Source organism: Orbicella faveolata, unplaced genomic scaffold, assembly GCF_042242905.1.
Source record: "Orbicella faveolata isolate gen_17 unplaced genomic scaffold, um_ofav_v1 contig_12, whole genome shotgun sequence".
NCBI lineage: Eukaryota > Metazoa > Cnidaria > Anthozoa > Scleractinia > Merulinidae > Orbicella > Orbicella faveolata.
In genome coordinates, this window is record NW_028301539.1 from 13,313,822 (window position 1) to 13,337,432 (window position 23,611).

Here is a 23,611-nt window from a genome sequence, read left to right on the forward strand (position 1 = left end):
TTGGGCGAGATATCTCTGTTCAAAAGAATTACGCTAATGAGCGATTGTTTTCTCTTAACGTTAGGTGAAAACACGGTAATGTATGTCTCACCGCATTTAAGATTGTTAGCTTCATGCATATGGTTGCATAATAATGCAATTGAATGTTAGTTCTCATGCAAATTGTGTTATTGAAAGTCTTTTGTTGAAAACTGAATGTCGTAAAGTGTAAATGATTGACGTTTCGTGACAACGAATTTTTTTTCGACCAAAATGAAAATACATTTACAGTCAATGAATGTCAAATGAAGGTATTGTTTTTCTTTTGATGATTTTGAATGTTAATGCATATGTAAATGTTTTTCTTGAACGTTCCTTACGCGCAAATGAAGGTCATATTGGTGTTAATGAGAGTTTAATGACCATAATGAAAGAAATTTGGACACAAATGAAGGTTTGTTTTCTGTAAATGAACAGCAAAAGGTGTATTATCAAAAGGTCGGTCAGATACTCATTGCAAGATAAAGGAGACTCTACTAATTAGGGAATTGAAACCTACCCTAAACGATAATGTTAGCAGCGAAAAGCTTTATCTTAATTAGTTTGCATCCTTTAATATGCACATTTTTTCTCAGCTTTTCACGGTCATTGTTATTGTTAATTAGTTACTTATCTTTAATTTAAATTTAGTCGTTACTTCTATTCCAAACGGTCACTTCTCAAGAGGTATGTCGAAACATTCGAAACGTCAAGTTAATGAATTTTGTTTTCCAAAATGCGTTTTACTGTCATGTTTGTCACCGCAGTTTGTGTGTTATTTCTTATTAAGCTACGATGGCCAAAGAAAAAGAGTATTTACTCACGCGTGACTCACGATGATCTACTCCCCGCGCCAGGAAACTGGTACCATGAGGCTCGTGTTTTCTACGTTTCCCTCGAGTTGATATATACAAGCCACCTTAATTCGAATTTTATTGATTGGCTGTTTGAAACAAAGAAATCTTGAACGGAAATCAGAATGTTAACGCGGATTGCTGGCGCGAAAATATGAAACAGCTGCCGTGACCAGCGGTGTTTAAAATGGAGGACATCATCATGGAGGATTTGAGAGAAAATTCTCCCACTTCTCCATATTGTTTAACTCACGGCTCAACACCTGTTGCTGTTGCACCAAAACGGTTTTTTTTAGAAACCCCAGTTGATATTTTCGGCAAACAAGCAGCAAAGAGCCGGAAAATTTTAAAGTGCTTGAGTTTTTAACTGGGTAAAAAATTAAATTTGGCGATGGTTTACTAACGAAACTGTGCAAACCATGTACAGAAAGGTGAAGAATATTAAAGAATTCCGTTCTTTATGACTGGCATCACTTTCTTCGCAGGAATTGTCGATCGTAGGGTCTTCTTGTGTGAAAAGAGTTTGTGGCTCGCAACAGGTTGGAGAATCACTTTTGTCGAGCCAGCACTCTACGGTGAGGCGAAAAAGAGTGAACCGCTTAAGTGTCGAAAGTGGTCGGATGTGTCTTTTCGTTGAGGGCGATCAACATCATAACAAAAATCTCCCTCAGTTTAGACGTATTGCTCCCAAGAATAACTCGACTGCACTACAGTGCCTTCCACAATTTTAAAAAGTTGGAATCGTTTATAAATAGGGCTTAGGGTTGGTGTTTCAGAAAATATGTCTAATATTTATTACTTTATTATTTGGCAAGGTAGTCTTGAGGTAAATCCGAGCCTTCTGATTGGTTCTTTCTTGGTCGCGATTTCGCCATACGGACCGTTTCCATGGAAACGGTCATAAGCTGTATATCTTTTGTTTTCGAAAGCCGCAAATTCAAAATTTGGAACTAAAACTACGAAAAGAAAACGTGTAAATACTCTCATTCTTCGCAAAGAAACTACCTAAAAGATTGATACTTTACAGAGCTTACAACATGGACGAGAAAGACGAATACTTATCAAGCGAATTTTATTATCCTGAAGATCTGGAAACGTCCAATGAAGAAAGTGAAACAGGCATCAGCGAAAATCAGGAGGCCACAGACGACTTTAATATAAACAAACAGAAAAGTGCAAACACAAATAAGAAGACGGCTACTGATATGAACACTCTTCTCCGCTACATGGAAGCTAACGGTATAACAAATGAAAGAATTGAAAGCCTTCCTGCGTCGGAGCTTGACCACCTTTTGTCCAAATTTTTTTCTGAACAAACGTAGGAAAAATGGAGAAGAGTACGAGCTAGCAACAATTTCCAGATTCCAGCGCACTATGCAGCGATACTTAACTAAGAAGAAATATACATACTCAAGGACAATGAGTTTGAAAAATCGAGAGGCGTGCTAGCTGCGAAGTGCTAGCCACTGGTTCACGAGCACGGCAAAGGAACTGAACAAGCCGCAAGCCGCTATGGTGAGTAACGAAAACGAAGAAGATGCTCTTTTTGAAGCGGGAGAATTTGGCGTGTTTGCACTTTTCTGTTTGTTTGTAAAATCCTCTTGAAGTCTTGTTTATATATTTAACATGATTTACTCGTGGTAGCTTGTTCTCTCTGAGTTGCTCGCGTCATCAAACACAGGTTACGGCGGAAACCCTTTGAGTTGAAGTGACCAGAAGTGCGTTCTAACAGAAAACAAACAAGCATGGCGCGAGGGCCATATAATAACTACCGTACTAACCTAGCTTGCTCGAGCCGTACTGGGGAATATTGGCCCTCGGTCGCTTTTGTACGGACCTCGCTGCGCTCGGTCCGTCCTGCCACGACCTCGGGCCAATAGTAAGAGGTTAGTATTACCCTTGAAGGAAAACGGTGTGTACGATGGTTTTGTTTCCCGGCGAATAATTTTTAGCATACCGTAAATGGTCTAGATAGCAGCAGACATTGTAACGATTTTAAGGTGGCTGAACTTAGTTTTTGATACCTATGTTTCATTCACCTTTTTCTCTAAAACCCTTGATCCTTCCGTCGCCAAAAATGGCAGTAAGCAAGTTAACAGCACAAACTTTGGTTTTTTGATGGTTAAGCTGACGTATGTGCCGTTGCCACGGCAACACGAATGAAAATAAACAGGCCTTTAAAATCGGTTTTGTTTATTTGTAGAAAATCTAGTCATTAGATTTTCTTTATAATTTGCATGCACCAAGCTTGTAACGATTCTCACAAGTTAAGACCATTTTGCTTATAATTTAACAGAGAGATCTTTAATTATCCCTTGGTGAAGGTTTTTACTGGAATATCTAGAGTTTCCTTTGTCAAAGTTCAGTTATTTTCAATACTCCAGTTACTTATTTCCTAAAGTATTTTCGTGCCAAATTTCGTGAAATTCTAATGAGTGGTTCACGAGAAATAGGCTTAGTTCCGAGAGTGCAAATTTTCATTCAATCGCAATTTTTTGACTTACTACGCATGCGCTGCATTTAACTGGGTTTTTTTCGGTAACAAAGAAAAAGCTGCGAATTGCTGAGTTCTTTGCATCTTTACCTTTTCTAATATATATTTATGACAAAAGACTAAAGCCATCAATACACTGCGTTCAATTATAGAGAAAAATAGCACAGATAGTGCGGGTGTTGAGTAAATAAAATGATCGCTCTATTGACGGCGGCATGTTTGTTTTTTTGCAATCCTTGTGCGCGCGCTGAATTGCATCAGCAAAAGCGCGCGCGAAAACTGTGTTCGGCCACCTTAAGGAAAACGACCAATTTTTTAAGTTTAAAAGACATGTTTCGACAGAACTTCTGTCATCTTCAGTTGAATGAATGATTACAAAGCAAGTTGAATAATAAGTAGGCAAAAATGCTAATTAAGACAAATGTTAACAACAGAACGTGAAAAGGTGTAAATTAAAAGGATACTCTTAGATTTACATGGTGTAATTGCTGATTGAGGCAAGGTAGTTCTTTTTGAATATGGATAGCCTCCTTTATCTTGAGTTGAAAGCTGGTAGTGGCGTTATCTAAAATATGAAAGCAGTCTATTGAACACAATGAGCGATAACGTTCAGAATTCTGAAGATGTTTGAAGATGTGAGAGGCCCTATCAACGGCTAAGTGCTCACGTACGCGTGTGGAAAAATGTCGGGAGGTTTCGCCGACATGACAGGCATTACAGCCCGCATATGTAAACTTATAAACCACACGTGAACGAAGCCCGCCGGGGATAGGGTCTTTCACACCAAAAAGGTTACCTATCTTAAAGGAAGAAAAAACTAATTTGATGTCTAAATCATTACAATAGCGCTTGATTAAGTGTCGAATCTTCTTCTGAGTGATGACAGAAAAATGGCCTATGTACGGCAGCTTAAAGTAAAACGTGGGCGAGGTGGTAAGGGGGTAGCCCCGGGGACAATGATTGCTATGGGTCCCAGTGATGTAACGGTTAACCACTTTTTCAATTAAATGGGCAGGGAAAAGGTTCTTTTTGAGAATTTCAGTAAGCTTGGTTATATCCTCGTGTAACCCCAACCAAGTGTTGTTGATCTTGTAGGCCCTGTCAACAAGAGTCCTAATGAGACCTACTTTGTATGAGTACGAGGTGAAGCTAAAATAATTAGTTAATAACCCAGTAAAGGTTTTCTTACGGTAAACCCTAGTTAGGAAGGAATTAGTGTCACTATTATCAATAAGAACATCTAGAAAGGGTAATTTGCGATTAAATTCTTTTTCCATAGTAAACCTTATGTTGGGGTGCCTAGAGTTAATGTAGTCAAAAAATATAACAGCATCGTGCTCCGAGTGAAATAAACAAAAAGTGTCGTCAACATACCTACGATAAAATAAAATTTTAGAGCATTGAAAATTTTCCAACCATAGTTTTTCATGATGCCCCATAAAAAGATTGGCTAATACGGGAGCAAGGGAAGACCCCATGGCCACACCGTCAATTTGGTCATAGAAAGAACCGTTAAATAAGAAATGGGTCTGGGCGGTGGCTACAGTGAAGAGGCTTATTTAACGGTTCTTTCTATGACCAAATTGACGGTGTGGCCATGGGGTCTTCCCTTGCTCCCGTATTAGCCAATCTTTTTATGGGGCATCATCTTTTTGTTTATTTCACTCGGAGCACGATGCTGTTATATTTTTTGACTACATTAACTCTAGGCACCCCAACATAAGGTTTACTATGGAAAAAGAATTTAATCGCAAATTACCCTTTCTAGATGTTCTTATTGATAATAGTGACACTAATTCCTTCCTAACTAGGGTTTACCGTAAGAAAACCTTTACTGGGTTATTAACTAATTATTTTAGCTTCACCTCGTACTCATACAAAGTAGGTCTCATTAGGACTCTTGTTGACAGGGCCTACAAGATCAACAACACTTGGTTGGGGTTACACGAGGATATAACCAAGCTTACTGAAATTCTCAAAAAGAACCTTTTCCCTGCCCATTTAATTGAAAAAGTGGTTAACCGTTACATCACTGGGACCCATAGCAATCATTGTCCCCGGGGCTACCCCCTTACCACCTCGCCCACGTTTTACTTTAAGCTGCCGTACATAGGCCATTTTTCTGTCATCACTCAGAAGAAGATTCGACACTTAATCAAGCGCTATTGTAATGATTTAGACATCAAATTAGTTTTTTCTTCCTTTAAGATAGGTAACCTTTTTGGTGTGAAAGACCCTATCCCCGGCGGGCTTCGTTCACGTGTGGTTTATAAGTTTACATATGCGGGCTGTAATGCCTGTCATGTCGGCGAAACCTCCCGACATTTTTCCACACGCGTACGTGAGCACTTAGCCGTTGATAGGGCCTCTCACATCTTCAAACATCTTCAGAATTCTGAACGTTATCGCTCATTGTGTTCAATAGACTGCTTTCATATTTTAGATAACGCCACTACCAGCTTTCAACTCAAGATAAAGGAGGCTATCCATATTCAAAAAGAACTACCTTGCCTCAATCAGCAATTACACCATGTAAATCTAAGAGTATCCTTTTAATTTACACCTTTTCACGTTCTGTTGTTAACATTTGTCTTAATTAGCATTTTTGCCTACTTATTATTCAACTTGCTTTGTAATCATTCATTCAACTGAAGATGACAGAAGTTCTGTCGAAACATGTCTTTTAAACTTAAAAAATTGGTCGTTTTCCTTAAAATCTTTACATACCGTAAATCCTCGAATTAGCGCCAGGGGCGCCTATATCAAATTTAGGAGAAGACGCGGGGCGCATATTCGAGGGGGGCGCTTATTTAATTTTTCCCAAATCGTCGCCTGACATGATCATTTTTTTAATGCATCATCTGTACGTAAACAACAATATAAGCTGTTTATCGACGTAAAAAGCTGATCCCAAAGTTTAAAGCGCGGCACCATCTGTACTTAACCTGTTCAACGTGTTCACTTAACGTGTTCACAAACTGAAACAATGTACAAATCTAATATTACATGACGAAAACTATACATCCTTTGTTGTCTCATAAGAGAGGGGGACACTTATTCGAGGGGGCGCTTGTTTTAAATTTCGGCCGATAGGAGGGGCGCTTATTCGAAGGGGGCGCTTATTCGAGGATTTACGGTATCTTTTTGCTTCGGCATCAATGGAAGGAACTATGGAAAGGCCAATAAGTGATTTCCATCTTTCTTTGCTGGCCCCAACCTCTAAACGGGGAAGTGGAACTGATGATGATGATGATGATGATGATGGTGATGATGATGATGATGGTGATGATGATGATGGTGATGATGATAGTGATGATGATGATGATGGTGATGATGATGATGATGACTAACACCCTTGCTGATTGGCCCATTCATACAAACAGGCTGATTGGTTTAAACACATCCAAAAGAAATATTGGTGTCAAGTTCGTTGGCAGAAGTTGATGTTTAGCGAAGCAAAGCCCAGGCCTCGGCTCGTTTCAACCTCACTCGCGCCATAAGCTCCGCTGGGAGGCGTTTCGCCCAGTACGTTCGTCTCCGCGTTTGGTTCTGTGCGCGTAACTGTCGTTCTTCGGGTTTTCCTACGCATTTTTGCTATTTTCGCTCGGTTCGCTCGCAATTTCTGTAACCACAGGTGGCCCAAGCTTATAATGCGAGGAGTTATCGTTTTTTTTTTACTTTTATGCGAACGTTCAGCGACACGTGACAAGATTCTAACATATACGGCATATACTGATTACACTAGTAATAGTTATCACTAAAGCTGTCCCCGCTTTCTTTTACTTCTGCTGATTGAAAACAATAATATTGTACATTACTGTATGAACAAAATTTTTTTTTTGTAAACTACTCATACTGTTCCAGTAACTTAGAGATCTTACCATGAATATAATCCAAACAATCAGCTAAGTTAACTAAACCAACACATCAGTTCTGTTTAACTAATTCTATCACATGATATTCTTTACATAATACTGTCACGAAGCATTTACAGCAGAGCAGTTTACCAAATCTCGTTAGAAAGGACACAAAAAGTACTTTCTGGCAAAAAAGAATAGGTTCCCTTCATGGAAACTAATATTTCTTTTACGAATATTTCACTCAGTAGAACTTTATAGGGAAAATAAACAGCACGCAATGCATGTAGAAGCGATGGCGTTTCAAAATTGTTCCTAGAAGATTGGAACATAAGTAGACAAACTGATTCTTAAACTAAACTGTAGAACTTTTGTGTTAGAAATTTTAGGCGTTTATATTTAGGGTAGTGCATTGGTAGTTAATTCAAGTAGTTCATGGACCAGGTCCATCGTGTTAGTCCATGTGGTAGGGTTCAGCGAAATGTACTAACCCAAAAGAAAGATTAATAACTAAAATAAAAAGCACTCCACTGCTCCTACAAACAGCAAAGGAAAGCAGCAAAGGAAAAGGTCCTCTCTCTGAAATCAACACCTTATTATCTTTAAAGATATTTGGCAAAGCTAATTACCTCACAGGAAATTAATTTGTTGTTTTAACCATATACTTGTCATATCGCGTGTGCGACCCGCTTGTCTATTTAAAATTGTATGTATCGAAGATATAGCGCGCTCACTCATGAGATATTGCTCTTGCCACTCAAACATAAAATTCATTTATTTTTTTACCAAGCATCTGAGCGGGCCGGATTCCTAAATCCTCGAACTTGATTGGCTAATCACGCGCACGTGACCGGTCCAGCTTTTTACGATACGGCCCACGGGCCGGATTTTTTCTTCGCTGCGTAAATTTCACTTCTAAAAGTTAGCGGTAATCGCCAAGAGCTGAAATTAAAAGTACTCTGCTGATCCTACAAACAGCAAAGGAAAGCTGCAAAGCCTTCACCTATCGCCTGTGCGACTTACTTGTCTATCTAAACTTATATGTATGGAGGATATGTTCTTACTACGAGTTTGCCCCTGAACGCAAACTTATCGGATACTGTATAAACCAAAATCAACCCCTAAATCTTCTTTTAAAAGCTAGAATTAAAAGCACTCCGCTGAACCTACAAACAGCAAAAAAAAAAAAAAAAAAAAAAAAAGCAGCAAAGGAACTCCCAGCGTGCATAAACAATCGGGCGAAAAAGCCCATTTCTTTTTTGCCAGTTTGTCATTTACTAGTATTGAATATACATCTAATATACTAGTAAAACAATCGGGCGAAAAACCCTATTTCTTTTCTGCCAGTTTGTAATTTACTAGTATTGAATACTAGTATTGAATATACTTGCAATATACTAGTAAACAAATCGGGCGGAAAATTCCATTTCTTTTCTGCCAGTTTTTCATTTACTGGTTTGATTATACATCTAATATATACTAGTAAACAAATCGGGCGAAAAACTGCATTTCATTTCTTGCAAGTTTTCAATTTACTAGTATAGGATTGAATTAGAATCAGAATCTCGGCCATTTCGAAGCGAATATATTTGATCGCGTTAAAATCGTCATGCAGGCCATATTGTAACTGGAGTGTATTTTTGACCTTGAAATGTTGCTCGAAGATGGCGAAACGCGAACGCGCAATCCATCAGCAGGCGGTCATCTTGAGACGACTTCCGATGATGAAATCCGATGTCGCCCGATGTCGCCATCATATTGCAAGCCCGTAATTAGCATTTTGACATCTAAAACAGGACAGGAAGTGTTAGAAACCCACCTTCACTTAGAAATTCGTTAAAATAGTGAAATAGATGTATCATGTTTATATTTTGTTCCGCAAAACTTACAAACCTTCTTTTTGTGGATGGCTGATCACAGCTACAACGTCGCGAAATCACGCGGCAATCTCTCAAAAGGAGGCTATCGAATCACCGCAAATGGAAAGGTTCTGGTTGATTAAATCCGATTAAATATCAGACAAATAAAAGCGGGAAAATTGTAGTGACCTGTTTCGAAAATTCAATGTCTTGACCCTCATAAAGTCTCTGGACGTATTCCTATTGCATTTATTAAGACAGTTATTATGTGGTTTCGAGGACAAGGTTGTCGTTTCGCGAATGGCAAGGAAACATAATCTACAGGTACTGAAATCTTTGTTTGCAGTTCACTTTTCCGAAAGGTCAGGTTTAGTAAAGGACGACAAAGCAGTGGAGTCCATTCTCAGGGAGTATGAAACCGCTAAAACAACCAGATTCTCCTGCTTTAAAGCGAACAAAGGGTTTGGAAATACAAGTTAGAGGTTTTCCATTTACAAAAATTGGAATACTTTTGGCAACGAAGAATGTCTTTCGATTCGCTCTGTTTTGAATTATTTTTGCTCGGCTGGGGCATAGGCCTCATCGGAAGTCGTCTCAAGATGACCTCCTTCTGATGGATTGCGGAACGTGCGCTCCTTTTCCCAACCATCTGCCATTTTGAAAATCGTAAATCGTCGAGGAGAAGGCCCTGGGGACGAGGCTGGGGGTGGAGTTCGCTAGCCTCGATTTCATGTTACGTGTCCCGCTGATTTCACGTGGCTTGATAAATCATGGCGGAGACAAATTTGAAACAATTCAAAGGAAACGATTGTGGATTCGTGGCGGATTGTTGAAAACTATAGGCCTACACAAACTTTGTTCCGTATTTGAAGGTATGAAGAACCATATTATCTTTGAATACCATCCATCTTAGACCTCCGTGGACAAGCGCTTTTTTTCGGCCCGCTTCACGGACCGTTGGGTTTAGTCCGCGGTTCAAAAATTCTGGTCACGTGATAACATTTTTTGCGGCGTTGCGGTGTGCAAAACACTGATCACGTGACACCATTTTGGATGTTCCCGTGGCCGCTAAAAGTGGAGAGCCTGTCTCATCCTTTTCCCGCCTCTGTCAAAGTCCAGAGGAAGGAAAGACGTCCTCTGTACAATTTAAGATCTTATTTTGTCTCCACTTCACAACGAATGAACACACAGCTAATAGGCAAATAAGTTTATTTTGGGGAGGGCCTGACAAGAACCAACCTAAACACTATTGCTGGTTTTCATTGTCACGCCATTCAAAATAGATCAAAATAAAAATCAAAACCATTCAATAGATTAAGTCCAGAATCTGGGAAATGAAAGAAAGTAAATATGCAAAGACTCTCGCCAATATTCCGTTCACAGCAATTCTTCTTATGCAAGATATGCGGAGAAATTTTTTCCTAAATTTATAGAGATTTGTATGGAGACGCCACGCTGGTGCCCAACCAACAGAAACATCTGTCACTGAGTTTTGCTACAAAAGTGTGAATTTATCCCTCGAGGAACTCTAAAACATTAAGATAATACTTTTTCTAAGACATGAACTGTTCAGATAGCCAAATTCCCCGAAATAAGTCACTTTTTTAACCATCATGACGCCGTCATGTAAATGCCGCGTCACGCAAAAGCTTCGAAATTGAAGCGTAGTCTATCACAAAACCAAGAACCCATTCGGAGCGAAAAGTTGTTTGAATATTAGCTTTCAGCTGCTCTTATACATCATTAAAGTAAAATCTCAGGAAGATCAATAGTTTTGTAGTTTGAATTTAAGTGACGTCATGTGAAAACCAGCCACAGAGCGACGAAGTACTGAGCGCACGAGAAAAGGAAAGCAAAAAATTAAAGACCCAAAATCCTAGAAACTGTGAGTGAGTCTTTGCTCGATGCTGTCATCTACTCGAGTGTTTTTTTTCCTCAATAGACTTCCAGCGGCCAGAACGCTGAAAAATATGGTCGTTAATGCCACTGTCAGCCGCCGAGGTGGCCCCACCCGAACGCAAGGAACAAAGACCGAACTTAGATGGGTCAACCTCAATGTTTTTCAAGTCCCGTCGAAATCCATCCCGAATACAGCTGTAGGTTATAGGCTTATCTGGAGAGACTAACTTGCAAAACCCTTCCCCTTGGAAATGGGCGGAATGTGGAATTTATCTAAATACCTCCTGATCAGACTAACGGGACGTGTGAGGCTAGACAGCTGAGAAACAACTTTTTCGTTCCCTCTGCGGAGCTGGTCGTTCTTACTTTTATACACCTAAATTACCATGAAGTCTTTATTAAAGAAACATTACTTCTTCTAACTCTAGAAATTGATATCATCAAATCTGAAAAAGCCAGTGAAACAAAGAACATAACATACATGGTAACATTACGCAAGTCCACAGGGTTATCCAGATTGGCACGGCTAACAATTTTATGGATCAAATGTGAGGGAATAGGCTCTTTACGGTTGACAGTAGCAGTGCCAAGAATTCTATTGGGTGCCGCCCTAACAGCCTCAACAACACAATTGTCGGTAGGAGAGGGAACCCCACCCATATCATGGATTCATGGGCCCATTTAATGCCGTAAAAGGCCGAATCAATCACGCTGGGAGACTGGGACTGCTCAATGAGATGCTGTAAGTAAAGACCTACCCGAAAAGGGTCAGTGGGAAAACTATTTTCCGTAAGCTTACAGGAAGTGCTGTAGGCCTTAAAGGATCAATCTGTCCGTGAGACCCTGGATAAATCCATCTCCTGGCATCACCTGATCTCGCCAGAAATCCGAGCAGAAACATCTGAGGAGACAAAAAAGAGCACGAAACGATATCTAAATAATATTTAGTAGAACATACAGCCAAGACATGCATGCGAGGCTTGAGTGGGTCTAAATCGCAAATAATAAAAACGAACCTGACAGGCAAGACGCTAAGAAAAACATAGTGAACCTAAACCGGCTAAGGTCAAAGAATGAAATGGGGAAAAACATTCTACGAAAGAGTAAATGTAAAAAATAAAAAACAAACTGCGGTCACAAACATAACAAAACAACGCATGTTGTAAAAACGTTGATTTGAGAACTTAATGTTTCGTATGCTTCTAAATACATCATCAGAAGTATAAAACGGTTAGCTCGGAAGTACAAAGTTAACCTAATCCGCACTCGGTGTCTTCGCATCTGTTCGTCACCCAATCTGTTACAGTCTGCTTTGGACGATCTCAAGAAGCTTTTGTCACGCAATGGGTACCCCGTGGCATTAGTACCTACAACGTGCACGACGATGTTGTGAACAAACACAACAGACCTAAAGACACTATCACTACTGTCCCCAAAAAAGACATTTCATAGCTTTACCTTTTCTAGGAATTCAAAGTAAAATTGTCACACAACAGCTCAAATCATGTATCTACAGGTTCTATGGTTGTTTTAGTCTTAACATTATTTTCCGAAACACTGGTCGAATTAAGTCTTTTTTTCCCCCATAAGGACAGACTCAGCCGTTCCCTTATGTTGAAGGTTGTGTTCAAGGCTGGTTGTTGGGATTGTAATGCCTTTTACATTGGAAAAACAAAGCGTCGGTTACATGACAGGAAAACGGAGAATTTTAAAGCGCTGACGAGTATTAACCACGCTTCTGCCGTGGCAGACCATATGACCCTGACGGGCCAGAGGATAAAATGGGATCACTTTGACATTTTAGCCACCGGACGATCTGACGTGCATTGTAAAATTAAAGAAACATTATTGATTCGTGATTTGCAACCATTACTTAATGAAAATGTTGGCAATGAGAAACGTCTTCTCTGCTAACCATTTATATGTTTCTTTTTTTTCAGCAGATTTTAAGTGTTTATTTTTACTTATATTCATTGTCATTTCTTTCCTTATTAGGTACCGGTTTTCCTTATTAGGTACTAGTCTTCTCGTTTAAATTTATTGTATTGCAGCCAACCGTTTTATACTTCTGATGATGTATAAAGGAGCATACCAAACGTTAAGTTCTCAAATCAAGGTTTTTACTTAAATCAGGTCCGAAACCTGGTCCTTGGTAATTGACATGGCGAGCATGTACAACGGCCAACGCGATAAAATTTACGTAAATGCGGTGAGATATTAAACGGAGCTCTGAACAGGGTTGATTCAGAGACCTAGATGACTATCACTGAGAGCGTTGGTAGTCTTTGAGGGAGTACTATCGCAGTTTTGTATTTTTGTATTTTCATTCTAGGTTCTCCCTCCCCCCCTCTTCCAAGTTGTCGCTTCCACCTTGTCGCTTCCAAGTTGTCGCCTCCAAGTTGTCGCTTCCAAGTTGTCGCTTCCAAGTTGTCGCTTCCAAGTTGTCGCTTCCAAGTTGTCGCTGCCATGTTGTCGGTGTAAAACGGGTTGACTAGCCTACACGACTTCTACTGTTCGTGACATTTGTACATTTGCCGTTCTCCGTTCGGTCACTGACCTTTTGTTGCTTCACTCGTGTTTATGAAGGGCACTTCATGTTGTGTCATAAGGAGGAATTTTAAGTAGAGTTGAGCCGTAAGACCGTGCTATGGCAAAATTTTTAGAGGTCATAGGTCTGCTTGATTTCCGCTATTATCTGCATGTCGCTTCGTCGAGTTTGACACCTCTGTAATTTGTTATGTGTTTGGAGCATTTTTTAGGCTCATTTCTGTTGCAAGATGTGTTTTTAAGTCTCCAAGTATTTGCTTTCGCGGGACAAAATATGAAATTTGCCGTGAAAATGTTGCTTACTTGCAGTTCTATATTGTGACGCCGGGCCCGGCTGTCATTAGAACTGTGTGCAAGTACAGTAGGTAGATTCTTATCACGGATATCATATTATTTGTCCTCATACGTTTTTCTTCGGAGATGCCGTAGCTTAACGTCGATAAAGCTATACGAGTGTAAAATGGGTTGACTAGCCTACACGACTTCCACTGTTCGTGACATTTGCCTGCGAAGCATACGAAGAATTTTATCAGGGGAATCCCCCCATACCCACCAGGTATTTAAGACAAACGCTCAGTCTGATCCTGCAAGAAAACTCATTCCAATTTAATGGAAAAGATTTTCTTCAATCCCATGGAACAGCGATGGGCACGAAAATGGTCGTAGCATTTGCTAATATTTTCATGGCCAAAATAGAACGCGCAATACTGAGGCAAAGTAACACAACACCCATCTTTTGGAAAAGATTTATTGATGACATCATATCAATGTGGGACACAAACAGAGACAAAATAGAAGAATTTCTCTTGAAGGCAAACAACTTTCATCCTACAATCAAATTCACGGCTGAAATATCAGAAAAAGAGACGATTTTCTTGGACACTATAGTTACCCAACAGCAACAGTAGAAAAACATCTCTAAGAAGTCAAATTCTCTGAAAGAGAAACGTCGCTGACAAATAAAAACAGAACCGCACGAAAGAAAATTCCACCCTTTGTCACACAATACCACCCGGCTTGACCTAACTTAAAAGAAATACTTATGGGAAAATGGCACTTGATACAGAACCAACAAGAGCTAAGAAATATCTTGAAGGAGCCACCCCTTCTATCATATCGCAAAGGAAAATCCCTAAAAGACATCCTTGTCAAAGCTAAGCTATAAAGGCTAAATAATCTTTTCCTCGCAAACTGCAGGAGTCCTGAGGCACGTCAAAGCTTTGAAAAATCTTTACGAGAGCTTCACGAGACAGAAAAAGGCTTCAACACACCTGTAACAGTACTATCTGGAAGAGATGGAAGTGTACACATAACAAACGAACATGTTCAGAGAAGAAAAGCGCTTGCAGCTACGGGAACTTCGTCAACATGGCTGCCATGTTGTTCTTCTCTGCGACAACGTGGAAGCGACAGTGTGGAAGCGACAACGTGGAAGCGACAAGGTGACAGAGACAACTTGGAAGCTACAAGGTGGAAGCGACAACTTGAAAGCGACAAGGTGGAAGCGGCAACTTGGAAGCGACAACGTCGAAGAGACAACGTAGAAGCGACATAGTGGAAGGACAACTTGGAAGAAGGGGGGAGACCCTAACATGAAAATATCAAAAGATACAAAACTGCGATAGTACTCCCTTAAAGACTAGCACTGCTCTCAGCGAGAGTCCGACAACACAGTCCCCCCTTTAGGTTTAACGCGACAACATGAAAGCCGCGACAACTTGGAAGCGACAACGTGGAAGCGACAAAGTGGAAGGGACAACCTGTAAGCGACAACGTGGAAGGGACAACCTGTAAGCGACAACGTGTGACCCTTACAGGCTTCCGTAGAAATTCGGCTGTCAGTGAAGTGTTAAAAACCATAGGGGCATTTTTGGAGGGAAAAACTCCAGGAGATGTCCGCATTCAATACAGAGATGACGAAGACACATTTGTTAACTTGAGCTGCGACGAAGATCTTATCGATGCCTGCAGGTGTTTACGGCCAGTAAACAACTCCGAAGACTTGTACAGACTATAAGTTAGAGTGCATGCTACTGCCACTCCAGTTTAGGTCGTACATGAAAGGAACTGAAAGGACGATCGTAAACGAGCCGGGAAAGCGACAATGTGTTTCACCAACGCCGGAAAACAGCTGCACACTTTCGACAAATTCACTACCCAGTATTCTGAATTTCGAAAGAGGAAATGTCAGTGAAACAATTAACCAATCAGGAGCCAGGGTTTGTGCCACGTGACCAAAAAGAACAATGGGGTTCTATTGTTCTCCAATTCCAATATGGCCGCCGAAAATGTCAGCCGATCAGAAAGCTAGATTTAGATCATGTCACGTCACCAAGATGGCGGTTTCAACGAAAGTCAGCCATGTTGGAAAACAGCCCACCAGCCTCGACAGAGGACTGGGGTCGGTCTCACGGATTTCCATGGCGACACAATCGTTAAAAAGATCGATAATACTTGCAGTGTTCTGTGGTCCTAAATGACAGAAGTCCGTCCGGCAAGCGGCCACGACAAAGACTGAGAAACTTGGGTCCGAGGTCTGACTCATCGGTATTCAATCAGAGTAAAGCAATCAAAATGAATTAAAATACTTACAGTTGGGCTTCCCAAGTCCCCCTCTCTTAAGGAGAGCATTAAATCCTGCAATCTCTACGTGACGTCATAACGTTAGGAATTACCCTTACATAAAACAAAATAAATAAATTAATAATAAAAAAGATAACCAATTTCTCAGTCTTCCATGTAATTGATCGTTGATTTACTCCATCATTAATCGAACGCGAGATGACAAGGGTGTTTTCCGTGCCTTCTTTCTCATTTATATAAGCCTTGAGGATTCACCCACGTGATTCATTTTGTGACGTCAAGGGGTACCCCTCTACCCCTCTTTTTAGAATTTTCAGTACTTGTTACTCAATTATGTAACACTTGAATAATATAAAACAAAATAAATCAAAAAAAAAAAAAAATCCCGCAGAATAAATGGGTTTATAATAATTTTATTCCACATCTTAGAAAAGAGTTTTGTACCATCTCCAAAACGTATTACACTCTGTCACAGGGCAGTGATATACATGAATAAAAGTGTTTGTGCAAGGGTCGTTTTGTACAAAAGTGTTTTTATGTGACAGTTAATCAATCAATCCCCAACGTCGCCTTTCCATGTAATCATTGACCATTCCTCCATTTCTTATCAATTCTTCCTGATACACGCGTTCCCTTTGCCGTTCTTCAAGAGTTCCATTTCTCATTTTCTCTGTACACTGACGTTCCCTCTCTTGTCGTTCAGCATACTTTCTCTTTATTTTCTTCTCTTTCTCGAATTTCGGCCTTCTTCCTCTCGGTGTCTCTTTGCTGGAGTATGAACAACTCTTGCGGTCGTGAATACCCTCTTGGATTCTACCTCCTTCCATCCAATCTTTGGCTTTGCCTCGGGGTTCTTGATCCACCCACTGGAAGAAATTGCACCAATGTTTGAGACACTTGAAGTAGAGTCACCCTGGATTTTTCTCTGACTGGGATTTGATCAATGGACGATGGCAGTAACACTTCATGATGTGTACGGGTTTGGCCAGGTAGAAGTTGTGAAGTTGAAGTTTGACCGAGTCTAAGTAATACTCAACATTGTCCACGCCACAGCTGACATAACAATTTTGTACGGGGCACCTCTAGTATTCCGAATGGTCGCACTGAGTGTTGGTCTCTTTCTTTTGTAAAGTATCGTTCGGATGTACAGAATCTCTGTACTCCCTCGGGTCGGTAGTGACGGATTCCTAAAGGGTTCTGAAGAGTTTTGAGGGGTACTAGCCCGTCCAAAAAGACGTCTCCTTCCTCCAGGACTTGCACTTCCACTATTTCCCCATTCTCTACGACCGGGTAACTTCGTGAAATGTCTTTCCTTCGGGTTTCTGCTTGATCTTCTTCGTCTTTCGTTTCTTTTCTGCTTTCTCTTTCTTGACTACCCTCTTTCTCTTTTTGGTGGAAATGGGATAAGTGGCGGGTGAATGTGGATTGTAAGAGTAATCTATCATGGAAGTAGATTTCTCTTCTGAACTTTGATCAGGTAACACATCTGGTGGGTGATTCTTCGGGACTTGGCTGTACTTGCTGCATTTTTCTTCTTCTTCAAACGCTCAGACCAAACACTTGTTTGCGAGTGACGAGAATAAACGGATGACGGACTTTTATGCTGTGAGACGAACGAATCAACTTCCAGTGGTGTGATCTGAGATCTGAGCAATCACATCACTTCATGACCATTTAAGGAAAATGACTTGATTCGACCTTTGACTTTCACATGATTCATTACTTTTCCGACGCGTGATCTGTCCATGTAAGGAAAAACTGACCCAATAAGTACTTTTACCTTTACGTGATTCAGTACTCTTCTACGCGTGATTTTCGGATCTGACCAATTACTGCATTTTGTGACCTTATCAGGAAAATTTGTATACACCAATCAGCGGCGTTTACATGTCATCTATAAAAACGATGACACCACTGGTTTTCTCACTTCATTTTCAATCTACTTGTCTGTAACACTTACGTCGTTGCACTTGGGTCTTATCACGCCCATTTTGGAACTGAACGTGCAGCTACCTGTGTCTTTTAGAAATATCTTTTGGAGTATGGTGTTGTACAAAGTAGCTCGTAGTTTTGTACGGGAACTGTTGAAGAACGATGGAAGACCCAAAGACTCTGTTCATCGACAACCAAGAGATCAAAACACTGATCAACCAGACCGTTGATCAAACCATCTCTCCTCTATTAGATATTCCGAAAGATGAAGGGCTGACGATGTACGTGTTTGACTATTCGATCACTTCCCCGATGAACCCTGGACCGAACAGTTGCTGGTGCTACATTCCGAGATCAAAGACACCCTACTTCCTTTCTTGAAAAAACAACGACAGACATGAGATCTATCTGTTCACGAATGGATGCACTTAATGTATGCGCCAGAGTTATGCGTGGTACAACTCCACCGTTGCCATCATTCCATCATGGAATTAACCCCGTGGAATTCCAAGTGGATCCTCAAGAAGATTACGTGGACCTCAGTCGAAGTTTCTTTGAGATTGAGTTGGCGCTCCAACTGGCGAATGGTGATAACGTAGTCGAAGCCATGAGACTCTGGCCCACGGACAATTTGGCCCACATTTTGTTCAAACAGATCAGTGTGAGACTCAATGGTACCTTGATCGGTCCTCAAACCGACACTTATCATTACAAAGCATATCTGGAAACATTGCTCAACTACAACAGAGATGATGGAGAAACCGTGCGAAAACCGAAGTTGGTACAGTGCCCTGGACTTTCCAACGCCATAGACTGTGAACAACACAAACACGGAAGGCGATGGACATGAGGCTTTCCAAGTATTGTCCTCCAACCAACCAGCTTCAGTGAAACTCACGAAAGCAGAACAAGACAATTACACGGATGGAAAACGACACGTGCTAAGGTTCACAACCCACATTGAAGAAGATTGACACACGAAGAAGTCAAAGTGAGAATGTACCTGTGCCAAGTAAGGCTCAACCCCAGCACCTACCGAGAGTTGATGCCGAAAATGAACGTCAACAGAACCATAGTGGCTTACCCGACCGTGAGAAGTGAAATTAGGATTTTTAATACGCACGGGAACCAACAAAGATACGAGTGCAACAGTTTATTTCAAGGCAGAATTCCTAACAGAGTCATCGTTGGGCTCGTGCTTTCAGAAGCCTTCAATGGTAATGTGACACGTGATCCGTTCTGTTTTCAAAAGTTTGGTATGAGTAACATCTGCCAACTGGTGAGAAGATCTGAGAGATTATTATTGGTTCTTACAAGCCACAGGATGTTTGTGGAAGCATCAAGGAAACATGGTCAGAAGAGAAGACTGGGGTTAAAGCAAGAATTGCACACTGTTTGTATTTGACAATGCAGCCAACGGATGTTTGAACAGTCCGGTGTTGAACCCAAAGCAGTCAGTAGAGTTACAGATCGTGCTGAATTTGGGTGTACCACCAGGTAACAACGTTACAGTCATCTTGCACGGAGAGTTTGAGAACCTCTTGGAAATAGACAAGAACAACGGCGTCGACAAAATCTGGATCGGATCGGACCGGATCACGGATCGGATCACGGATCGGATCACGGATCGGATCACGGATCGGATCACGGACCGGATCACGGACCGGATTACGGATCGGATCACGGATCGGATCACGGATCGGATCAAGGAAAAAAAATTCAAAATTCAAAATTCAAGATCAAAATTTTGTTGAGCAAATTACACTAGAGTGACTGCTGTGAGCAGAACGTTTTATTTAATTCAGGTGTGATATTCCTTTATTTTTTTTATAATATCAAGCCAACTGGGAGCTGGTCACAGATGAATTTTTTTCAGGCTGTTGGGTTTTGATTGCGATGATGAATCATGCCTTCATATCTTTCTCCGCAGTTCAGATAAATGATATTTCGTATATTCGCTTGCATCAAGGGTAAACTGTCATAAAACGAGTCAGAATGGTAATAATAGGACGAACGTATGAATCGAAACACAAAAACTAAAAACACTAAAAAATTAAACACCTGATGATTTCAAACAATTTCCGTTTCTGAGACAAGTCTATACTTTTACAAGATATGAGTTTGGAATACGATATTTCGTACTGGAATAAAACCAAACAGACCATTTATATTTCAAGGAAATATAGTTGTTTTACAAAAAAATATAGGAGTAACATCGATAGTGTGAACGATAACGCAACCCGAGAATAAACAACATTTTAGGAGTTACGTCACGATTTTTAAAGTCACTTTTAGGGTCGTAAAGAGTTGCCTTTATATGGAATAAAACCTTAAAATGATCGTGTTCTAGGATAGAAAGCACTTAAGAGGCAAGACCAAATCAAAACGGAATGAGGATCGCTAAGGATGGCAAAGATTAACGAGGACTGCAAATGACGAACTTGAAAAACTGGGCTAGTTTTTTCAAGATGCGCAAATCGTAACGTAGCTCCTCTAAAGCAAGTCATGTTCTTAAGCTTTCGTACGTAAGCTTTCTCATTAACTGTAACGCTAACTGTAACGCTCACATCTGACACGAAAAAGTAGCCGAGAATTAGCTACTGGTACTAACAACAATTTCAGAAACGAGAATGGAAGGTTCACGCAAGCTTCAAGCCAACTAACGTTCAAATATAACAACATCTGCCTGTTCATTACTATTTAAATTCGTCGTAAATTAGGCGCTTATGTGGCTTTTTAAATGACCTCTTGTCATTCTCTGTAATTAACATGTCATTGCGTCAAATTCGGGATTCTTATTTTTATTTAACATAATTTAGTTTTCACTCTTATTTTTATTTATTATTATCTTATAAAAGATTTGATTTTTTTTCTTTAAAATGTTTTTTTTTCTGTGATCCGGTCCGTGATCCGATCCGCGATCCGATCCGTGATCCGATCCGTGATCCGGTCCGTGATCCGATCCGTGATCCGGTCCGGTCCGATCCAGGTTTTGTCGACGCCGCAAGAACAAAGCTGTGTTGTATGACATTTACCAACGCTAATGGAGAAAGTACCTCAGAATAATGTGCAACTGGGTCATTTGGCGACAGCTGATGCCATCTTGAAACTCTACTTTTACGGTACGGTGGCTGGCGATCGATTACCACGTTGACCGATCAGGAATGAACCTCGTAGGTACATTGTGAACACAGATCCGCATGATAGACCGGGCCGACACTGGCTGGCACTTTGGACCCATAGTGGGAATGTGTGCGAGGTGATGGACAGCTACGCCCTACCTTTAGAGTCTTACGAGACAACAGAGCCCCGGTAAGACTGGTTAAAAGATCAATGAAACTATGTGATTTACAACGGACAATCTCTGCAATCGATTTACAGTAAAAGCTGTGGCGATTACGCCTCGTTCTATTTAAAAGACAGAGCGAGAGGTCAAAGCATGAATGAGTTCTTGAGCCGTTTCTCGAAAAATGATTACGTAGACAACGATCACAAAGTAGGTCAGATGTTAAAGAAGTTGATCGAGAAAGAGTTAGAATGGGACAAAGTGTATAAAGTGAAACATCACCAAAATACTTCTCAATGCGGAGACATTCAGAGTAATGATCGTTGGTTCGACGTTAAAATACGATTGAAAACATTCACTTTCCGTGTGATGATCCTCTAGCACAATGGTTGACATTGTCGACTGTCACTCGAGAGATCGAGGTTTGATTCCCCACAGGGTCGAGTTTTTCCTCTCCACGAGGTATCAAAAGCTGCATGCCCATGCCTCTTTCGTCATTTGGACTCATGGAACGACGCGAGGCTTTTCGAATTCACACCCCTTTTAGTTTGTTGGTGGTGGGTCCTTCAGAGTGTGGCAAGACGGTATTTACCACCAAACGCTTACTAAACAATCTTGATTTGTTTCATACCAGACCCTCCCAAATACATTATTGCTACGAGGCGTGGCAAGAAGGGTTTCAACCTATGAAAAAAAAGGGGATCAAGTTCCCCGACGGCGTTCCCGACACAGATCAAATGAAAACGTGGTTTCCTAAAGGAGGATTACTCGTGTTGGACGATCTAATGGCTGAAGGAGGGAACGATGAACGGGTGTTGGATCTGTTCACCAAACATTCTGACCATCAGAACGTCACCGTGCTCTACTTGTGCCAAGACATGTTTCCGCCGGGGAAATATGCCAAGAGTATTTCCAGAAACGCCCATTGCATCGTAGCCTTCAAGAATCCACGTGATCAATTAGGCATGAGAATTTATTGTTACAGGCGTTTCCCACCCAATGGCAAGTTTTACAAGGCACGTGTCCGTTCGGCTACATGGTCTTGGCATCCTGGCAGTTCGAACGATCAAAGGATTCTCAGCCACCTTTTAAAGGACGAAGGATGTATGCGATGTCACAAATTCATCGAGACATCGTGATGAGGTCTTCCCAAGATTTAATCTCTACCGTATCTGTAATGAACTATCCAGGAAAAGCGCCCAGTTGCTAAACAAAGATTTGCTGTACCGATTGGATGGGTTGTTTGCCTTCTACCACCGTCAGTAGTGGTATCATCGCCAGATGTTTTACCACTTTAAGTGGTGCTACGGTTGTTTGAACGCTTTGGCATTGGTCACCATGGCAGCAGGCATCGTAGTAGGATCCGTCTTGGAAAACAGTCTCCTTATTGCCTGTTTAACTGCCGCTGGAACTGTGATTAAGTGATGGAACGATTTCAAAAGGTTTTCGTTCAAAATCGATGTGTCGCTTTGCCTACACCACTTACGACAAAACATTGATCGAATTGGGAACCTACGTGCGAGGACTTCCGATGGAGGAGTTTGAAAGATTTTTGATCAAGATGCAAACCTTGGATGACACAATCACTGATTTCACACCTCCTGTATTCGACAAGTGCGTGCAAGAATACGAACAACGACTTCGCTACGACCACGTCGATAAAAGCGGGAGCACTTGTGTGTGAGTGATAGTATGTGTCATGAAGAGCAAACGAACAGTTTGTAGATAACCAAGGAGACGTAAGAAGACACAAAAAGGGGGATTGTTACCATTGGCAGTTCTCATTCCAGCTTTAGTAGCAGCAGCGAAGGCGGCGGCTCTAGGAGGAATCTCCGGTGCACCTGGTTACGGTGTGAAAAGGGGTTTGGAAGCTGCTTTGCATAATGAAGACGCATAATGAACCAAAGACCAAGAAAAGAAGTAAACAGCGAGGTGGAGATGTAAACATCGATTAGTAGACAAGATCGCCGAAGGAGCCAGTATGTTCTTATCGGGACCCTCACCTACCTTTGCTACGCTGGCTTTGAAATTAGCGGGTCAGGTAGCAAAAGGAATCAGAGACAATGAGAATCACTATAACAAGAGACAACGTGGAGGTGCACTGTTTACTGTTCTCAAGAACGCGGCTAAGATCGCGCAGCTAAATATAATTGCGCCACCTCTTGAGTTTAGAGATAAACCTGTTCCAGCTCCAAGAACAAAAATAATAGAATTGTCCATTGGGGCTATGTTCAAGGTAGAAAAACCAGTTGCTAAACCTCGTGTTAAATCTAAAAAACCAA

The 23,611-nt window shown here is 41.0% G+C and overlaps 3 pseudogenes; 2 read left to right on the forward strand and 1 right to left on the reverse strand.

Moving 5' to 3' along the window:
* Window positions 1-1,692: 1,692 nt before the first annotated feature.
* LOC149116744 (uncharacterized) lies at window positions 1,693-2,477 on the forward strand (annotated as a pseudogene).
* Window positions 2,478-10,569: 8,092 nt separating this feature from the next.
* LOC149116745 (uncharacterized) lies at window positions 10,570-11,802 on the reverse strand (annotated as a pseudogene).
* Window positions 11,803-18,461: 6,659 nt separating this feature from the next.
* On the forward strand, window positions 18,462-22,468 carry LOC149116746 (uncharacterized; annotated as a pseudogene).
* The last annotated feature ends 1,143 nt before the right edge of the window (window positions 22,469-23,611 follow it).